The 15,780-nt window shown below is 46.9% G+C and overlaps 1 protein-coding gene across 3 annotated transcripts in view; it reads right to left on the reverse strand.

Moving 5' to 3' along the window:
* KCNQ4 (potassium voltage-gated channel subfamily Q member 4) overlaps nucleotides 1-15,780 on the reverse strand; it is a 93,854-nt gene that overhangs the window by 38,033 nt on the left and 40,041 nt on the right. The window lies entirely within an intron of this gene.

Raw genomic sequence — 15,780 nt, forward strand, 5'->3', positions numbered from 1 at the left:
AGGGGGACACAGATTAGCCCAGGCTGGCAATGGCACATACCTCTGACACTGTTTTCTTCCTCTTTCATAGAATCATAGAACTGGAGAGTTGGAAGGGACCCCCCCCCCCGAGGGTGGTCTAATCCAACCCCCTGCAATGCAGGAATCGTAGCTAAAGCATCCCTGACAGATGGCCACCCAACCTCTGTTTAAGAACCTCCAAGGAAGGAGAACCCACAACCTTCCAAGGTAGGCAGTTCCACCGTCAAACAGCTGCTGCCGTCAGAAAGTTCAGTCTAAATCAACTCACTGAACTAGTCAGCAGACCCCACAACACATCCTGTACGTACTGTAAGAAAATAAGATACAAGATCAAATAACTCTAAGGATAGGGAAGGAAATGTGGCAGTGTTTATTTGGCAAAGATTTTCTTCACTGTTTCAACACAGATTTAGAAAATTGATGTAATTTTAATCTGTTTTGGTATTTTAGCTTTTGTATGTTTTAAGTTAAGGTTGCAATTCTTTCTTAATTTTATCGTCTTATCTTTTTGTAAATAGCTTTGAAGGTTTGTTTGTTTTTTACAATCAAGTGTATAAATGTTACAAAATAAAAAAATCAAAAAATCTCCTGGGCTGTTTTTTTTAAAACTTCTCCAAAAACCCTGTAAATGTACTGTTTTTATTATATTTTACTGTTTTGCTCTGTTTTATCAATCATGTTTTATTGTGCTGATATAATTTTAATCCACTACAGTAAACCACTTTGGGATCTCTAAAAGGAAAAGTGATTTTTAAATAAATAAATAAATAAATAAAACCATAATATATAAATGTTAAGGAGAAATGAATGGAGACTGGCAAGGCTTCCTTTTTTATATAAAGTGTGCATTTAGGATTACATTTATGCCCTGGCTTTCCTCCAAAGATATGAGTGGCATGCTTGGCTTCCCACTTTATCCTCTTAGCAAGCCTGTGAGGCCGGGTGGGCAGAGGGAGCTTCATGATGGAGAGGGTTGTTTGAACCCTCATTTCCCCCCTCCACAGGTTGTAGTCTAACCACTACACCACACAGCCGAACACCACAGAGCAAGGGTGAGATCGTAGCTCAGGTTCCTTACCCAACACCTGCAATTAAAAGGGTCAGGTAGCAGAGGCACTGGCGGAGGGAGTGGGGAGGGAGCGGACTGCCTCTGGCACCACTATTCTGGTAGGGTGCCATTGCGGCAGCCCCCCCTGGACACGCGCCGTGTACCCCCGCATGCGCCAGGTGCCACGCCCCCACAGACTGCGCATCATGCCCCCAGAACGCATGCCACGCCCCTGCAGGAAGCGCGTCACGCCCCCAGGATGTGCGTCACACCCCCATGGGTGCCATGCCATGCCCCTGGGATGCATGTCATGCCCCTGGGGGGCACCAGCCATGCCCCCGCCTGCTCTCTGCCCCTGGTACTGGGCGCCTTTTAGCCTTTTCAATTTAGCCAATCCTTTCTTTGGAAAAGGAGGGCATGGACTCACCAGGGAGCAGTGGAACCCCAAGGCTCAAAGGGAGATGGACATAACTCACACTGGAGCTGCCATGCCTGAGAGTGGGAGAGTACGTTTGGCACTTGGCCATCTCTTGGTCCAGCCAGGCTTGAAGTCTGATCAAACACAGACCAGGTGGAAACTTGGAAGTGGAATCTAAAATCCAGCATTCTCAGCAACCCTCTCCTCAGAAGGACTTCTCGCTGGGTCACAGCCCGTAGAAGACAGCTGGAGTTTCCACCTCAGGCACCAACAATTTAGAAAACCCTCAGGAACTTGCCACCAGTGCATCTGACCAAGCTGCAGGTGGGAGGCATGGCCCGTAGGTGGCAGCATGGAGCAGCTGACGGAGCCTGGGAAGTCTCGGAAACCAGAGCTAGAGGCACAACACTTTTTTGTTGCAAAATCTGGAGGGTGAGCCATTGAACCTCCTAGCCACACACGCACCCCAAATGCCAATCTTATCTTAGTTTATTGAAGCCTCTCAGCTTCTTTTAAGAGAAATGAAGACGATGGAGACTTGAATTTGCAAGCTTGAAAAGTTTTCTTCTGTCAGCGGGAGGTGCCACATTGGAGCGACCTCCCTGCAATAATAAAATCCCCCTGCAAGTAGAAGGCTAGCACATCAGGGGAGAGACGTTTTAGCCCACACCACCTTCTGGGCTAGCTTTCTAAGTGCAAGGATGTTTAGCTACAGCCAAGGAAGTGTTCTAATATGTGATTCTTGCCCAGCACTCTACCACCTTAGAACTTTATCACTTCCCCTCCCTTTATGTGCAAGCCAAGTCCAAGACATGGCTACATCAGAGAAGAGAGACAAATGCCTAATCACCAGCAGAAATCTCTGTTGCATCCAGAAAACAACCTCACAGATTCTTAAAGGCTTTTTTGGAGGGGGAGCAGTAGCTTAGAAGAAGAGTTTGGATTTGATATCCCGCCTTTCACTCCCTTTAAGGAGTCTCAAAGCGGCTAAGATTCTCCTTTCCCTTCCTCCCCCACAACAAACACTCTGTGAGGTGAGTGAGGCTGAGAGACTTCAGAGAAGTGTGACTGGCCCAAAGTCACCCAGCAGCTGCATGTGGAGGAGCGGAGACGCGAACCCGGTTCCCCAGATTACGAGACTACCACTCTTAACCACTACACCACACTGGCTCTTAGTGGGAGAGCTTTGCATACAAGACGGTTCCAGGTTTGATTTTTGACACCTCTCAGTGGGGTTGGGAAAGAGCCCCATCTGAAACACTGGAGAGCTGCTGCCACTCAGTGTAGATAATATTGAGCTGGCTGGACCAATAGTCTGACTCAGGCAACTTCCTACATTCCTAAGTTTTTAGCCTACAAAGATAAGTTAGAAGTCTGGGAGCAATGTATGGTAAAATCTCCAAAACTGGTGAGTGTCTCAGTAGGAATTCCAGCAGTTGTGGAGGCTGGCACCGGAGCTTATTGCTATTTCCCATGAGTAACAGGAAAAAGAGCAAGCGAATGAAATATCTTCAAATGCCCATAATTGAGCTCTCATTTATTAAGGTGAAATAAGCTGTAAAGTTTGCTTGCCTCTTCCTTGCTTGCAAGACTTTGCCCCTTTTGAAAAATAAAAAATAAATGAACGAGAGCTTCACCTATTTAACTAGAAGAAAATCAGAAGAAAAAGTTGTATCCTTGCGAATGAACTTACTATATTATGCAGACATTTTAGTGGCATTGTAACGTCCTTGTTCAGAAGGCTAAAGCTCTAGGGTTGCTCAGGGAAAACCCACTGCCAGCAAGCTCAGGACAGACAAAAGGAAATGCTTATTCACACAACACATAATCCAGGTGGAATTTATCGCTACAGGGTGTGGCATAAGCTACCAGCATATGTGACAATGAAGAGGAGGGTCCCGAGGGCCAGGCAGAGAGGTCTTGGGGGCCGCTTTTGTTTCCTGAGCCTGAGGGGGGGCCCCACTCAATTCAGCCACAGGGAGCCAAACCCTTCTGGTTGGTCCATTTCCCAGCTACCCAAGGGGAAGCAACAAAACCATTTTTACATATTGTATTTCTTTCCCAAACAGCAACCAGGGAAAATGCTGATCTCAAACAAGCAGAACAAGAGACGCACACAGCCTGTAATATTCTGAGCACTATCAGAGTTGAGCCAGAATTTTAAATATTTAATCACTTATAAAAAGAAAAGGGGGGGGGGGACTTTGTAGCCATTCTCTGGGGACTGGTGAAAGGAAGCACTTTTGTGGTGACAAGGGGCTCAGAATCCCATTATCGCACTAATAACTGGCATGACCAGCAAAGTTTTTTTGGGGAGGAGGGATCAGTCATGGCCCCTGAGGTCACAGCTGTGAATAAAGCCAGCACTCCATGGTGTGTGGCAGCTATTCCCCATGCATGTCTTTCTGAATCATCCCAGATTTCCTCAATGAGAGACCTGCACTCTTTCACCTATTCAGAATTCCCCCATTAAGCTCAAAGCCTTCTTGGTCAGTTTCTCCATCAGTTCTCTGCCATGCTTCAACCTCAAGCTTCTAGTCCTTATGGCAAGTCAGCAGTAGACTCACAGACCAAGCTGCTCATCAGCCATGCACAAACAGTCCAGCAGAAGCATGACAAGTCTTTTCTTTTCAGCTGCCTGCCTGAGAGTGGGGTGGGTGGGGAAATACAGCCGTGTCCAGACAGGAGGCCACAAAACAAACCTGATTGGTGGGTCACACGTAGAACACTCTACAAAGGAAGCTTAAGGCCCCCTGGCCAGGGGCTGCTGTGCTGAGGCGCAATTTAAACCCTGGGTCCCAGTTTCATGGCAAGTTTTGTCCATGCAGCATGCAAGGTAAACTTACGCGGAAAAGGACTCCACTCAAGAACAGCGCTTGGCATTTACTAAACTCACAAGTAAACCTTAGCTATCTAGGAATACAAGGCAAAGCCCCTGGATCTGACAGTATGTACACACACTCCCCCTTGGCCTTGCAAGAGAGCATTCTCTCACTAGCTGAACCCAGGGTTTGGAATTCCTCACGTGGATGGTATTTCTCTTTGGCAATGCTTTTGCCCACCAGACTGCTGTCTCTTCCATACCCTCCAACATTTCTCCAATGAATGGGACATCCATCATCATCATCATCATTATTATTATTACTACTACTACTACTACTACTACTACTACTATATTTATACCCCACCCTTCTGACTGGGTTGCCTCAGCCACTCTTGGCGGCTTCCACCATATATAAAAAAACATAATAAAACATCAAACATTAAAAAAACTTCCCTACACAGGGCTGCCTTTAGATGGCTCGGAGGTCAGATAACTCCATAACCTCCAGAAATTTCTCCAGTGAAAATAGGGAAGTCCTAAGGAAAAGTGGGACATTCCAGGATCAAATCAGAAACTGGGATGGCTTCTGCAAATCTGAGACCGTCCCTGGAAAATAGGGACACTTGGAGACATGGGCGTAGCCAAAGTAGGGCAGGGAGGGGCAGCTGCGCCCCCCCCCCCCCCCAGCAACAAGAAAAATCAAGAAAAATACATAGTAAACTGAGGTTCTGCCCTCAACAAAGCCACTTCCGGCCTGCCCAGGAGGTGGGGTTGCGGGCTTCACGCCCACCCCACATGAGCGGGGGCTGGTCCCAGCCCCCGCGAGAGCAGGGAAATCCCAGCTGGGTCTGCCCCCCCCAGCCAGCCAATCAGCTGGCTGGCTGGGGGGGGGCATGGCCTGCCCTATTTAGGGCCGGCATGGAGGGGGCTTGCCCTCTTTTCGCCAGCTTGTCCCCACGTTTTCCCACCCTCCCTCCCTTTAGCTAGGTTTAGGTAGGTCATTGACTTTGCTATGGACTTCGGTCTGTCGCCGCAAGGGGCATGGTAGGAATTTTTCCCAATTGGCGATTTCTGGCCTTTTGGTTTTTCGCCTACCTCGTAGCAACTCGTCACAACTTCTCGGCATTGGCGGTAGGCATTGGTAAGAAGGGGTTAAGAGGATGTGGGGGGGGAGGAATGCCATCACCTCCCCCCAGCGACCGAAGGGTGGTCCGTTAAAGGACTCCGGGGGGCGTGGCCCTGTCTGAAGCCTATGGAGGTGAGGGCCAAAGGCACGCCCCAGAGCGGTGACCCGGGGGAGCTCCTAGTCGACGTGCCTCGGCGGGAGACTCCCCCGATATAAGGTTAACCCTTCCCCGTGTCTCCAGCAAATGGGCTGGAGCCGGATAGTCGTTAGGACCAATGCCTAAGCCAATGCCTCTCATTCCTGAATTCAATAAAGTTGTGGCCTAATTCGCCCAATTAACCTTAAATTATGGTGTCTCGTGTCTTTATTTATCCTGGGGGGGGGGGGCGGGAACTCGCCACGCAAAAGGCCTGCCCCATAACAAAAATCCTGGCTACGCCCATGCTTGGAAGGTCTGCTCTTCTGCCCCCGATATGCAGTTTTATTGCTGGGCAGCTCTTAGTTCTTTTAGCTGGCTGCTGTTCTTGCAGTCTCTTCTCTCTCATGGGTGGGTGGTTATTTCCTTCTTGTTTTCTTCGCTGCTTTGGGTACTTTTTGAAGACAAAGCAGGATATAGGTTGCAAAAGAAGGCAACAGCATTAAACTCCACAGAGCACCAGAGGCATCCTTTTGGTTCCAAACAAATGATCTATAAGCACAAGAGCAACGGGAAGGCAACCTAAGGCTCGTGGGCTGGATGCGGCCCAATCGCCTTCTCAATCCAGCCCGCGGATGGTCCGGGAATCAGCATGTTTTTACATGAGTAGAATGTGTGCTTTTATTTAAAATGCATCTCTGGGTTATTTGTGGGGCATAGGAATTCTTTCATTTTACCCCCCAAAATATAGTCCGGCCCCCCACATGGTCTGAGGGACAATGGACTGGCCCACGGCTGAAAAAGTTTGCTGACCCCTGCACAAGAGTCTCCCAAGCACTTCACAGGTAGCTTCAGATGGATCAAGCTGTTGCTATTATTTATATTAAAAAAACAAAACCAAAACAACCCAATATCTTTCACTCACAATTTCTGACAACTCTGCTGCACAGGACAAGCTAAGTACAATCAGCAAAGTTTGGAAGTAAAACTTTTGCAGGCTGGGGGCAGAAAAGCCAGCTGTGTGTTTGAATCCTCTCCCAAGTACATATGGGGGGGGGAATAACAGACAACAAGGAAAGTTAGGGTGAACACTTCTCCACTGCATGCTAGATTTCTCCATGCAGGGAGATTTCTTCTTGGGACGAGGATTCAGACTCCTCTACAGCTGCAGCCTGAGATGGCACAGTCCACGAAACACCTTCGCTACAGGACTCTGCAGGCTGCGTGAACTCAGTAGGAGAGTTTGTGTTGTTGGAAACACGTGAGAGATACTAAAAGAATAATTAAAACAGTGAGTCCCATCCTTTTGGCCTTTTGGAAAAGTTGGGCTGGAAAACTGGAGCTTGGGTACAAAAGACATGCAGCAAAGGATGTGAAACTCTCGCCCCGCTGCAGTCCGAGAACAGGCGCCTGAAATGAGAAACCAGCCGGATCTCAATACTGCCGATTCTGGCGGTTTCTAAAAACTGAATGAATGAAAAGAGAGAAGGAGCAAACAAGACCCAGTTGCCAGCCAAACATATCAATGTCTTCCAATCTCTTCTGAGGAAGGAGGGCTCTGTGGTCACAGAATCCACACTCCTGGGGTGTGTGGGGAGAAGAGATGGCTTGTGCTGAAATTTGCCTGGCTTGGCCTCGGGAGGAAGATATGTCAGACCACAGGGTGAACCAAAGGCTCCCTCCGAGCTTTCTTTTAAAGAGTGCTGCAAGACCCACAGAACCTTTAAGGCACAAAGCCCTTGGACTGCCAGCGAAAGGATGAATGTGGAAAACTTGGCCTCCCACTCTGGGTCAATGAACAGTAATGGCTAAAGCCCATGGGTAGGGTGGGAAGCAGGGAGCCCAACAGTAGGTGGCGCTAGAGCCGCTGACTGGCAAAGCTAACTAATTCTGGTTCTGTCCCCCTCCTCCGCCCTGCTGTGTTCTGCAAGGGCAACACAGAGACTAGAGAGGAAGAGGAAGCTGGGAAGCAGGGCTACCTCTTGGACTGGTTTTAAGTAAGAATGGGGGCTGGTTGAGAGTGGAATGAGGTTGGTGGAACTGAACAGACGCCACTGCTTGCTACACTTCATGCTTCAGTTATAGACTGCAGGAACCCCGGGCTGAAGAATAGCCACCTGGAGGTCAGACATGTGGCCGTCAGAAAAAGAATAGACTTTTTGGTGGTGGCACCCAAATTATGCAACTCCCATTTTTGGGTGCTGCACCAAGTTCATCTTGTTCTGACATGCATATTAATGACTTTAAATGGTACTATGGATCTTTTCAATTGCCTTTTATGCTGTCTTTTGTTTGGGCTTTTAATTGTTGGCTCTTGTTTCATCTGCCATTTATATCCGCTGTTTCTACTGCTGCTATTTCGTCTGTGGTATATTAGCGTTTTACATTGCAAGCTGCGTCAATGCCATTCAATGAATGGTGGAATGTCAGTGCTAGATATTAGAAGAAAAACAAAGAAACTCGAGACGTCGACTGAGAGTTTCATGAGCCACCCAAAGCCCTGGGGTTGGGCTGACACAGTGGCTTGTGACAATCAAGAACACTTGCACTTTTTTTGCTCTGAACGGGAGAAATGTTACTGTTTCGTCTCTGAATCATGGCCAGTTGTTACATCGCAAAGTGACTTTGATCATTACTAATTAGAGAGGTAGAAATCTCCACAGAGAAACATTATACTGTCTGAAAGAACTGTTTCTCTCACCAATGCAGCTATATCCTCCAAAAATGGGCCGATTAAGAGTGTAGCCTAAGTTTTTTCAAATCTTCCTCCCTTCTTTTATCCAAGCATCCTTAAAAGAAAGAAAAAAGGGGGGGAGATGGAGTTGGCACAATTAGCAAAGAAATGAATAAAAGGGAAAACAAAGATTGCTGAAGACAAAGGAATGGGAACTGTGCAAAAATATTTTTCCCCGATCCAGCAATTCTAAATATGGCACATGGAAAGACTGGCCCACAAGCTTGCGTAACCGCGTGCAGAGACCATCCATCTCCCAGGGCAGCGCACTGCCCCCAAGACCCACAGGCAGCAACACTAGGTACATGCGTGTATGTGACAATTTGACAGCACTTGGTTTAAAGAAACAGGAGGGGGGGGGACTCTTAGCTCCTACAAGTCAGTACGTCAGTTACCAGCTACACTTCGGAATCATATCAGTTAATGCACAGCCAAATAGCATTAGAGGACTGTCTCCTCTTGACGGCACCCAGTTGTCCTTTGCTGCTCAACAGGACACGAAAAGATGTTTATTAAATTGTGTTCAGTGCGGGGAATGTGTGCAGGCACAAGTTTTCCTCCCTCTCATATAACTCTAGAATTCAAGATCATCCGATGAAACTGAGCAGCAGCAGTGCAGCTGGAACATGGGAGCTGCTTCCTATCAGATCAGACCTCTGGTCCTTGCAATGCAGTATTATCTATCCCAGGGGTGGGGAAGAGATTCTGGCCTTCCAGATGCTCAAGGATGATACAAGTTCTATTCTAGCAAAATCTGGAGGGTCACAACTTCCCCAGCACTGCGCTATACTAACCAGATGCCTGATTTTTATTTTTATTTTAGCTAGAGATGCCTAGCAGCTCCATCCTGCAAGACATGTGGTTTACCAAAGAGTTAAATTGGCAATTAAGTTCCAGGAAGACAGATAGCTCTCTTATGCCAACTCAGACCATTGAGATCTATACTGTCTACACTGACTGGCAAGGGAGAGGAGAAGATATCCAAGACAGGAGAGGAATTGGAGAGGTGAGAGCAAGGAGGTGCAAATTAGGAGTAAATAGCTGTTGCATGGATCTCAGGTTTGTTTTGATTCTGGGTGAGGGCAGAGGGGTTAAGCCAGGGAGCTTCTGGGTAAGATTCAATCACAAATAAGCAAATTCAGGTTGTGCAAATTCAGATTGTGCAATAGAGCTCTTAAACAACAAATTTCAATCCTCCCTCCCCCAAAGCTGAACTGTTTCCAATAAGGAAAGTGATGGGGAAATGCCTTTGCCTGAAACGATGCTGTCTAATTTCCCCACAAACCAATCAGAATAAATACTCAGCAAACAGCACCTATTGTCAAGCCTCCTTGAAAGCAAATCAGAACAAATGTTCAATAAACAGGTTGTCTGGAAGTGACCCCAGATGATTTGTCAAAGAAGGGGATTTTGAGCTGGGAGCTGGGATTTAAAAAGAGGAAGGCAGGCTGTAGAGAGACAGACAGACAGACAGACAGACAGACAGACAGACAGGGATCATGTATGTGTTTGGAGGATGGAGTTCCAAACATAAAGGGAGGGTAGGCAGAATAAATTTAAGACACTTTCCATAAATGTGTGTGTTCAAAACAAAACTTCTGAGTACACTCATACCTCATGTTACGTTTGCTTCACATTGCGGCTTTTCAGGTTACGAACGTGGCAAACCTGGAAGTGTTTACTTCCAGGTTTGCCGCATGCACAGAAGCGCTCTATCACGCTTCGTGCATGCGCAGTAGTGCACTCTACTTACGGACTTTTTGGGATGCTGTTCGCACTCTGAAACGGATCACGTTCGTAAGGAGAGGTACCACTGTAATGCAATTGACAGTGCTTGTAAAAAAGAGTAAAAAAGAGCAGGATGTCAAGTTCTTTCAAATGTTTTTGGATCTGCTGAATTATGTTAGCTTGCTGATCTGCAACTGAACTCTTGCAAGATCTCAACTTTCAGCAATTTAATGGAGATGACCTCTTGCTCAGCTTCAAATCTAGGAACTCATTGCACTTGGGCAAATGTGTTACACTGCCTAGAGAATCACAAACCAGATTCCCCAAGAAGGCAGGTACCATCTCCAGGCAAGGAGTCGAGACAGGTGAGGGTGGGGAGCAGAACAGAAGCTTAAAAGTTAGTGCACAGTGGTGGGGCAGTAACGTTAGCCCTCTAGGACCCTTGAGTTCTCCATGCAAACCCTTTCCTTAGTTCAGCAGAGAGATGCAGTTCCAAAACAGCTTCTCCAACAAAAGAGACCCGCCAAGATGAATCAATCAACTTGCTAAATATAGCAAAGGGGGGGGGGGGGGAGCCGTGATCACAGACACCCCTCCACCAAGAGAAAGACTGAGCCTGCCCAGTACTGACATTGAGTTTCTCTTCTTTTGTTGCTGATGTGAAGGATTACAGTTGAATCAGCTGTAACAGGAGTCTTTGGGACCTGAAACTAATCCCCAGAAAGCAAGTCAGAGTGTAAAAACCCCTCAAGTGGTGGCTTCCTAGCTTTCCCGATCTCTTCTCTGCCTACTTCTGCACCATCCCATTCCAACCTCAGACAATTAATCCAACCATTGGCAGAAACCCTGATTCGCCTGCAAGAGTGCACTCCCCAGCAACTCTCAGTCAGAGTATTTCGGCACTTTAAGCCAATGGTCTGTTCTTTTTCCAACGGTGAGGTCCTTGGGGCAGGTATCTGACCATTGGGGTTATGCTGCAAAGTGCCACGTACAACAGAAAGGGCTGCATAAAGAATTAAATAATGGCAACACACGCTTTTGGTTGACGGTGCCTCGTCTCTCTTCCTCAACCACTTTGTCATTCAGCAGAGACTCCATCTAAAAGCTAAAATTGAGGGGGGTAACTAACAACTTGGGGAACCTGCATCCTTTGACCTGGATGAGAGCCCTTGCCAGTCCTTCACCCTAGAGACAGCACAGTGAAATATCTTTAAGAAGCATCCGTGTCTCTCTGCCATCGACAACCGCTCTACCAATATCCATTCTCATCTCAAACCTATTTGCATGCCCAGCAACCAGCAAAAATCTGTTAAAGATGGTCATAGCTAAAACAAAAACAAAAAAACCTGGAGGCAAAATATAAAAAAAACAGTTCTTCCACTTACATGTCCACCATTTGATGAGCATTGTGTTAGTAACGGAAATCTTCTCTGGCCTCTTTCTACCTAACAGTGTCCTGGCCTCTGTTCATTATACTGACAGGTATCTGGCCATCTGTCATGGATGCTTTAGTTGAGATCACTGCATTGCAGGGGGTTGGACTAGATGATCCTTGGGATCACTTCCAACTTTACAATTCCATGATTCTATCTCACAATCCCCACTATTTCATAAAAGAAGCACCTATATGAAGATGCTAAACAAATAAAGGTTTTTAAAAAGGTAAATATGTTTAATCAATTGGGCTAAACATTTCTCTAATTCAGGGGTGGGGGACCTCAGGCCCAGGGGCCAATGCGGCCCTCCAGGCCATTCTATTTGGCCTCAGGCCACACCCCTCACCAGCCCTGCTTTCTACCCTGAGTGTTTTTGCCTGGCTGGAATGTGCCCATTGAACTCTGATCAGGCCTTTTTGCTTGCTTGGATGGAGGGCAGAGAGGGGTGTATGAGTGTATGTAGAAACTAGCCTGCTGTACAAAGGCTAAATGTACATTTCTTATTCCTCCGTCCTGTTTTGCCTCTGTTCCTTCTCCCCACTGGAACACGGCCCTCAGGAGAAAATATGCCACTGGGCTTATGCAATTGTCTAAAATATCCCTTGATGGGGTCATGTTGCTTTTTAATGTTTTTATGCAGTTGCCTGCCTCCCTGAAGTTTTGTGAGAGGCAAGATGCAAATACTTTTATAAATAAATATGCCCCCAAGCTGAAAAAGGTTTCCCATCCTTCCTTTAATTGGTCAACAGCATGGCAATTTTGTGCATGAATGTATGTGCCCCCTCTCCCACCCCCGCTGCTTTACAAGCATCAGCAACAAGACTGCTTTGATACAGGCAGACACTGTCTCATCAACTCATGGCTCCACCCTTAGGGGTTGGGACTTTCTTTTCCTTCCCTTTTCCTTCCCAGAGTATTCGATTTCATGACAAGGGATTCCAGCCCTTGACAAAGGGTAAAGAAGGGGGGTTGCATTTCCCCCCTTGTCCCCCCTCCTCCGACTTCCTTGCCTCTGTAGCCAGACTGCCTCAAACTTGCAATAGGATGGAGGGAGGCAAGAGAATTGCTGCGCTCGTTTTTTCCTAGCCTGTCAGCAGAACATGAGAGAGACGGATTCAGGTAACAGTGTGGCATGTGTGAACAGGGGTAGGAGAGCTGGTAAAGGGAAGTGGATGCAGGGTGGGAAATGGAACCTAGAAAAAATAATTTAAAAACCATATATATATATATATATATATATATATATATATATATATAGTCTATTAAAACCATATAAACAGTTACTTACAATAAAAACAGCACAGCACAAGCCCTTTCATTAAAACCAGCCAGTTCCCAAATGCCTGTTAGAACAGCATAGTAATCAGCTGCCAGCAGAGAGACAACAAGGAGGGAGCCAGTCTAGCTTCACTAGGGAGGGAGTTCCAAAGTCTGGGAGCAGCCACCCAAAAGGCCCTGTCTATGGGCCCCTCCAGGTGTCCTTTTTACTGTGCATTCATGACTACCTGTGCTCATGATGTTATATGGGGCAGTTATATCATATGATCCCGCTTTCAATACTGTTTGCTCCTGCAAAGGTTTCAGGGCAGATGCAGTGCTTTGTTTCCAAGCAGTGCGTCTGCCCTGCAGTTTCCTGCTGAATTCATGTATCGTGTCATACCACAAATGTTCAGATTTGGAGAATTGTTTTGTGGCAGAATAGCACAAGAGGGCCCCTCCGGATTGCATTAATGCAATCACATTCAGGAAGCACTGCAGAACTATTGATAAAAAGGAATGACGTGTGGATGGTCCAGTTTAAACCCAATAATGCACAATTATTGCATTAACGATGTTGCAGAATAAACCCATGCACAAAAACCCGGTCCAGAGTGCCCTTGTATGGGGTGCACACCCATCCCTTCTTCCCCTTGTAAAACAGCTTTGGAGTGTTTCTGTGTGGCTGGGTGGGTATGTGACCAGAGACTCGCTGATCCTTCTGCATTTCAAGGGGAAGGATTTAACTATCCTGCAGCTTAGGCCAAGATCTTGCAATGATGATGATGATGTACAATTACCATCTTGCCTTCTCCAGCAGCAGCAAGAGACAACTCTCTCCCCTTCTGAATTATTAACAAGCCCCCTTCCTTCTTCCCATTCAGCATTTCTGATGTTAACTCTTTCCAAACAGGAGCCCAGAGGGAGTCTGGGAGGATGAAGGATAAAAGGAATGGTGGTGAGCCCAAATAGAGCGTGGCCAGTTTCAAGGAGATACAGGTAGCAGGGTGGGAAAGTGCTGGAAAGTTGAGAGTTTAATGCAAACCTTTACTTCATTTGCACTTCCCGAAACAATACACGTCACAAAAAAACTCCTTTATAATTCACACTTCTCTGAACTTTGCCATGCAGTTTTCCAACCAAACAATATGCACAAAAAGACATTAAATGATGAGAAAGTATGCATTTTAAAAATACATATATTAATGGAGACAACATATAAAAATGCATTATATTAGTGACATTTGCTTGGGGAAAAATGTCCATAGTAGGGGAAATGGTCACTGAAAATGCTGGTGGATTTTCATGATGACTTAAAAATAATAATCACAAACTGATGTGGAATGTGGCACCCTCAATTTAAGATTGGAAAAATGAGAATCTACCATGGGCTGATTTTGTTCTTTTTGTCCAGTGAAAGCAGACTTGTTGAGGTTTGGCAAAGAGATCAAGAAATCCAGCATGCAGGGCAGGTTAGTGGACACTAGTTTTATACTGGGGGAGGAGCCTTAGAGAGCAGTGGGGAGGCAGGGACCTTCAACGCTCGCAACTGCCTCATGGCGGGCAAGACCTAGTGGGAAGGGTTGCTGGACTAGGACAGAGCCGTTTTGTTTCTTTCAACAAAGAGTTAATTTCACCAACAGCAGGTTCTTTATTGTTTTATTGCTAACCTACCCCTGACTCCAGGGACGCGGGTGGCGCTGTGGGTTAAACCACAGAGCTTAGGACTTGCCGATCAGAAGGTCGGCGGTTCGAATCCCCGCGACGGGGTGAGCTCCCATTTCTCAGTCCCTGCTCCTGCCAACCTAGCAGTTCGAAAGCACGTCAAAGGGCAAGTAGATAAATAGGTACCGCTCTGGCAGGAAGGTAAACGGCGTTTCCGTGCGCTGCTCTGGTTTGCCAGAAGCGGCTTAGTTATGCTGGCCACATGACCCAGAAGCTGTACGCCGGCTCCCTTGGCCAATAAAGCGAGATGAGCGCTGCAACCCCAGAGTCGGTCACAACTGGACCTAATGGTCAGGGGTCCCTTTACCTTTACCTTTACCTTACCCCTGACTCCAGCACCTGACAGCAGAGAGATCTTAGAGGCCATCTGGGCTAATCCCTTGCTCAGTACAGGAAATTGCAGATCGAGAGCATCTCCTGCAGAAAGCTGCACAGCCTGTGCTTGAAGACCTCAAGGAAGGGTCTTCACACACACCCCAAGACCCAGTCCTGCCCTCTTCCAGCTGCAAAGCTGGAATCTGCCCTATGCCAACTCAGACCATTGGTTAGTACTGTCTACAGTGGCTGTCCAGAATTTCAGCCTTTCTGAGCCCTGCCTGGAAACAAGGAACCTTCTGCATGTGCTACAGATGTTTTGGAATGCAACTCCCATCAGCTCCAGCCACAGCTGGGGCAGACGGGAATTCAAAACATCTGGACAGGCAGCTTTTTTATAGCCAGAGGAGCTGAGTAGGGCTTCCATGTGCAAAGGCACTATACCCCAGGGTCAGGGGAGAATGAAGAAGAGAGAAGGCCATTGCCGTTATGCCTTGTGAGCTTCCATAGAAGCTGGCTCCCTTCCGACGGAAACAGCCCATTTGTCTGATGCATCCTGGCTCTTCCTATCCTCATTGCTACCAAGAGAGAACATAATGCCCAGACCATTTGCCATTAGGAAAAGGGTTTCAAGAACAAGGTATGGGGCTTCCAGAAAGATTTTAGCACCACCATCCTGTTTCTTTTGCTTGTATTCAGAACGTAACTATTCTAGAGAACTCTAGACATCACTCTGCACAATTCCGACAGTTTTTTAAAAATTAAATCCGCAGCAGGAAAAAGCTAGGGTAAGCCTACCATTTATAGTTAAGTTTAAGAGGCAAAAATAATTTCATCTAACGGCAGCCCAGATCTTTAATCAGATGAGCTCCACGCCTCCCATCACCGGCAGCAAAAATTATCAAAAATCAAAATGTTGCAAGCGATTTCAGAGGGGATGGAGGTGCAACAGAGCAGAAAGTAATTCAGCCGTCATTCAGCTACCAAGAATTTGGGCACTGTATGGCGATCC

This window comes from Podarcis muralis, chromosome 7 (assembly GCF_964188315.1).
Source record: "Podarcis muralis chromosome 7, rPodMur119.hap1.1, whole genome shotgun sequence".
NCBI classification, from domain to species: Eukaryota; Metazoa; Chordata; class Lepidosauria; order Squamata; family Lacertidae; genus Podarcis; species Podarcis muralis.